Source organism: Lolium rigidum, chromosome 4 (assembly GCF_022539505.1).
Source record: "Lolium rigidum isolate FL_2022 chromosome 4, APGP_CSIRO_Lrig_0.1, whole genome shotgun sequence".
Taxonomy (NCBI): Eukaryota; Viridiplantae; Streptophyta; class Magnoliopsida; order Poales; family Poaceae; genus Lolium; species Lolium rigidum.
Window position 1 is genome coordinate 5,167,441 of NC_061511.1, and position 6,104 is coordinate 5,173,544.

General features: G+C 42.5%; 1 long non-coding RNA gene across 2 annotated transcripts; it reads left to right on the top strand.

Annotated features, from left to right (window-relative positions):
- Positions 1-835: 835 nt before the first annotated feature.
- On the top strand, positions 836-5,202 carry LOC124708320. 2 transcript variants are annotated; one of them, XR_007005099.1, is made up of 7 exons: positions 836-1,363; positions 2,100-2,203; positions 2,483-2,631; positions 2,711-2,808; positions 2,955-3,033; positions 3,697-3,833; positions 4,889-5,202. It is a non-coding gene; the product is annotated as an uncharacterized LOC124708320 (long non-coding RNA). The 2 variants fall into 2 exon arrangements; XR_007005100.1 differs by lacking the exon at positions 2,955-3,033.
- The last annotated feature ends 902 nt before the right edge of the window (positions 5,203-6,104 follow it).

The window sequence follows — 6,104 nt, forward strand, 5'->3', positions numbered from 1 at the left end:
GGGCGCGACGAGTGTTAGAAGTCCGGCAAGCACATATTGGCCACCATCTTCGCCCTGCGTCCTAGCGGCGTTAGGAACGTGGCCCGGTCCTTACCTCGCTCCCGATGATGACGCGTACGGATGAGCCGGCGACGTACTTCCGCCGTGTCGGCTTTTGTGTTTGGCCCCGGACGTGGCTGCTGACCACCTCCTCCACTGCCCGGCGCGAAGGAGTGCATGCACCGGGAGCAGCCGGATGGTCGACGATCCGGTGGGGGCCCTTGGGGATGACCAGGTCGCCAGGCATAGCATGCGGGTGATGGACGGGTTGCGAAGTCACCTTGAGCGTGATGCGTTGGCGGAGAAGACGACCACCATGGCGAGCCCAACAAGGGAGAGGTGCACCGGCGGCCATGGAGCCACTACCCCTCCTCGTCCTCGTTTGCTGAGGTAGAAGAACAGGACGATGGATAGGAGAGGGAATAGAATATAGATACATGTAAGAAAGTGCCAGTGCAGTCGTGCAGCCATGCTTGCCTTTTTTGTACGTCACCACTGCATCCGATTAATTAATTCCTCTAATTCTCATCTAGCTGCCACATAGTTTTGCTTTCAGTTCACACAAGTTAGGGAACCACACAAGGATTCGGATATTACGTATTGAGAATAAGCAAGTGCGAGTGGGTGGGGCGACCTCTCGCGCTATCCACGTGGTGCGCAGGGGCTGGGTTGTTGGCAAAAGCATCTCGACCGTTCAATTTGCGACGAAGCTCCGCGTCCATCTCGTCCGTTGCAGCGTGAAACAAAACCACCCCGACGGAAACCCTAGCCGCCACCCCCAGAGCGCTCGCCCTCTTGATTTGCGTCGGCCTCCGAACCCTTTCCCCGCTTGCCCCGACACCCTCCAATCGTCCCCTCCAGTCACCCACCGACGCCCTCAAGGCTCAAGCCGCCCACTGATCTCCCTCTTCTCTCCTCTAGCGGCCTGGCCAGTGCTCCACGACGTCGTGGTGGTCGATCGCCGCTGCGGTTGCGGCCTCGGCCTGCTTGGAGGACAAGAACCAGGAGCGTTTCTTGCGGGCGGGTCTCGTGGATGGGGGCCGGCCAGTGTTGTGACCGATGAAGCTTTGTACGAGATGGTGTTGCGGCAGATCGCGCCGGCGGAGGATCTTCAGTGGAGGGGGAAGTGGGGAGGCCGCGGCAAGGAGGCATCTGTGGCGGGAGACTGCTGCAACGGGGTACGTCACGAGTGCGCTGCAGGCTGGACGTTCTAGCTAGGTGATTGTGGCTGGCAACAAGATGACGCAACCGGCCGTGCCCCTCCGTCGTCCTGCTGACTCATCTCCTCCCCACTCATTTCTCAACATTGCTGCAACCTCTGCTGGTGAGAACTGTGCAAACTCCTCGCCCATGTTCCTCTCTCTTCCCGTCTGTTTGAGCGTTTCCCCTCTATTTGACTCAGCTTAGGAGATGTGCTAGCTGTAGATGTGGAAATACGATTATTGAACCGGAAGCTCGATTAAACCGTTGGATTCGAGTTATAATTTGATTTTTTTCTTCTTTCCATCGTGTTACGGATATGTATAGTGATTGAAGGATCCAGATTGAGTGTGATTTACTTTTGGTTTTAGGCTTGGTGATGTTGTTATAGGCTGTAATTCGAAATTTTGGCTGGTGAAATTATTTGTATTGTCTCTCTGTTTCTTGATTTAGTTGGTGAAATGGATGATAAGGATGAGCAAATTATGTCATGCAATTTTCTTTTCCCATGTGGGATCCAATTATATCATGCAATTCTGATTTATTTGGTAATCAGAAAATATGCAGGTAACACAACCAATGAACGGTTGTGAGTTGGCTGCAATTTCATTTTCCTATGTGGACTCTCCGATTAGCATAAATAATTGTGTTTTAACTGCTGCGTACTGGGTACAACCTGTATAGGAAATTCATCTATAAACTGATGTCACACAAAGAATGAAATGAGCTGTAAACGTACACCATGTTTTTTTTTTGGTTTCAGTAATTGTTGGGATGCAAAGAATCGCATATACATTGTTTGGTAGTGTCCTCTACATATTAGTTCTTTTGTTTCTTACAACTGAAAATATTAATTTCAGGTTTCATGAATGCACACACATCGATGAGCACACGGCCCTGGCGAGCGAGCAAATGTTATCCGTGGCCGCCCCCTGCCCATGGCCGCAATTGGGTGGTTATTGTGGTGAGTTTTTAGTCTCTGTTCTTCAGTTCTCCTTTGTGCCTGGCTTAAGCGGCATTTTTTTGCTACTCATTAGAGTTTTGTGATGGATATGTGACTTCAGAGCGGTTGTGCTCCTAGCGCTATAATTAGGCAAACTAAGATATCACGCCAATTAACTGTACAAACAAATAATCTTTTTCAGTTATATCTAATTGTCCATCACCTTTAAAATACTAAAATGTGCGGCATCGTCCCTCTGTATGTTGGCTGCGGAGCATTAATGAAGTGTAAAATTTACAGAAAATGAGCTATCTTTGAATGAAGTAATGGTTGCAGTGGAGCCTTATGGGTAAATGCAGGAGGTAGGATCCAGGATGATGACCTCAACATAACGCATCCTGGTGATAGCCCCTGTCACCTACCTCATCCACCTATGCTTCACTTTTCAGGTTACTCTATCTTCTTTATTACCTTTGCGTCTCTTCTCCTCTTTTACCTCGTCAAATTTGATTTGGAATGAACTTGCAGGACATTTTGAGGGGATCTTCCGCTTGTGAGTGAAGGCAACTACAAACAAAGAATTGATCTAGCTTGAGAAAGGAAACAAAGATCCTCTCTCAATATAGGTATGATGTTGGAGCACTTTATTAACTCATATCCAGGAAGCTATTGAAGGAGAAATAAAGTTCGTACATCGTGGAGTTAGATATGAAGTTTTTTCTGCAATCTTACATATTCTTCTGGTCGATGTTCTTTATTGGTTCATTTGCAGGGATGCATTCAAGGAATAGTATAGTTTGTATACTATGTACTTATCTAGGATATGCAGTATTGCCAAGCCTTATCTCTAGGTTTGTCCTCTCCTTATAATTTCTTAGCTACATGTTGCTTGTCCTAGGAACATTTTTGTAGACTCTTCTGCATCTAGGTAAAATTTGCATGGTTCTCGTTTTGATTTAGTTTTTAGCTTTTTGTATAGTTCTTGGTTCTTGATTGGATGAAAAATCTAATGATGTTCCTATTCATATTGTGTGTATATATATCGCTTCAGTTAATTGCTCAGTTCTAGGAAGCCTCCATAAGATATGACTGAATATAACCTTCCATCAGAATATTTTCATACTACATAGTGGTTCACTGAACAAGTTTTGTATAATTTACCCCCTTCACTAAATGCTCTTCGCAGTTCCCACTTTTTGGATGTGTCGTTTTCCACTTCACTTATACCTGCTTAGTAATGTACCTGTGAGACTGGTGATATAATTTGATCCTTATCTTAAGCTAAAAAATTCCATAAAGAGAGTGAGAAATTTGATGAGCAAAAGAGAACAAATTCTTGTTATAGTTGTAGGAGATACAATTCCCATCTGTATGTAGGGACATGTGAACCAATTACCGACAAAATTGACTAGGATCCTAACTGTACCTCTACTAACTGACTCAATCTCTAATGCACTTCTCTAATGATAGCAGATTAAATTTCCTGATTTTTACTGGATAATGGACTCTTGCAGGATGCTGCGATGCTGTTACTGGTGTTGGTTTCAGAATCTTGGATGGGCTGACCAATCTTGCTGCTGATGCATGTACTGGATGCTGTTGCCACACATGCTGCTGTTGCTGCCTTGATGCTCTTAATGTTTTCCCCCAAGTAAGTTTTTGTGTTGTACTGACTTATTTCAAAGTGTGTGTCTGGCTTGCAACCGCCTCGATTAAGATTTTCTTACAGCTGTGTTTCAGCTTCATTCTGGACATTGTGTTATATTCCTCTGGTTAATTGGTTTTATTAGGAAATGACTGCTAATATTTTCTTGGAAAGCTTATAATCATTTTTCAACAATTGACTTTAACACAACATGCTATTTGAAACTCATGAGGTTTTCAAAAGCATTTACATGCATGATTAACTTGCCCTTCATTTCTAAATGAAAATGAACATTATTTTTTAAACACCGCTAGCAGTTAAGAACTACCCTGTAGATAAGATAAACCAAAGGTTTTCTTTTACAAAGATCAAGAAAAGTCTATACACTTTGTGTTTTGTAGTCCAGCAAAGAAAACTAACTAATGTTCTCTTGCTGGGATATATCATAGATGTGTTACTCATCTTGTTTATCATTGAGAACAAGCAAGTGCGTCAATGCTTTGCCATATGCCAGGGCTCTCCACGATATTCACCTGGCGAGTGCTGACCTCGCTTCAGATCTACTCGTTGGACCACGTGTCGTTGTGTAGTTGGCTCGGTGAGGAAGGAAAATAAATGACCACAAAGAGGAAAAAAGAGGCCACAACCCAGCGAAACTCTATCCACAATCGCTCGCATGTTTCCGATATGAGTAGTGTATGTATACACAGATAGAGGATATACGTAATCTGATATGAATTTGTCGTAGAGAAGGTTCTGTAGGGAGTTGCAATTGCTAGCGTTCAAACTTGAACAAATATATGTACCCACCTCCATATCATGCCAAATAATATTTGTGCACAAAGAAAAATAGGTAAGGATCACTAGAATAGCGCTCGGACGTTCCTATAAGTTCAAATAAATGAAGCAGATTGTTGTACTGTAAGAGGCGGAGTCCAATCTTGCTAAGAATAAATCTTGATGTAAGCTGCCATTTTAGTAGGCATTGCAATATAATGAGCATAATTTTATACTTCTGAATAAAACTAATATTCATGTGGTTTATTGGTTCTATTTTTCAGATCATAAATCACTATTCTATTGAAGGAAGAAACTCCATTTGGTGCCAAGGATTAAATCATACATAGATTTAGTTGGTGGCAATAAACTAACAGCAAGAGCAGCTTAACATGTAACAGAAAGTGGTGGTCTAACTCATCTCACTAGAATAGCCATTTACTTCAAAATTGTAAATCAATCTTGTACGCTGCAACTTTAAAGTTCAAAATTTGAGGTCAGGCTGTGTTCTATCATAGGCCATAGGTTTGCCTTTGACTTTTAACATCCGCCTGCTGATTGCATTTTGCGGAATTGAAATATAAATTTGGGGTTTTATCCTTGGCTGAATATTTGACCATTGTCATTAAATTATATTTTGCATGTGACTGTAATGTACATCTGCCATTGTAGTGAATTTGGGCGCACATGACCGGTGAGGAGGCGCCCCATGGGGCGCCTCAACCACTAGTATGAGTTCACAGCGTGCATATATAGCAAGGACATGTGATCACCCAATATCTAGCCATGGAAATAATGATCAGTACCAGTAGACAATTATCTGTAGAAGTGTCTTCTTGAGAAGTTACATGTACAAGTACCCTGCCAAAGCAAAAAAAAAAATTGCTAAAATAATTGAACCAGATTTTGTTTTCTTCTTAGTGTAGATTTTTAGTGTAGACACCATTTTCAGTTGCCTCGTACTTATTGCGAAGAATTGTCCTCTCTACTAGACTACTACTATTGTTGATGACACCATGTCCACAAGTCATTGAAATATCCATAGAGTAGGAGTGTGTCCGGCCGGACCAGTTCATTTAGATTTTTTTTGGAGGCATAATTTTCATATGGTTTAAAATGTTATTCCACATTAGCCAATTAAATTTGTTGATATTTTTTGTGAATTGTAAATATGTTTCCTCACCAATTTGTGATCCGCATATCTATGTTAAAAATTTGTTTTGGCCGTTAGGAGAATATTGTATGTGTGATAGCTTCAAATTCATTTTGATTCAGACCCAAATAGTATAATTTAAAGATGGGTCCCACCATCATCACATGTCTTTAGTATTATAGGTCTCTGCAGGAAGGGGCTTGCAATCCAATCTTATGAGTACAATTGATTATGTTCTTCATGAATAGAAGAAAATATGACCACCATCAATGATGGTGGGAAAGAGGAGAGGTGGATTTGCTCAGGCGTTTGAGTATCTGTTTCTTCCGATGCAACGCACGGGTATT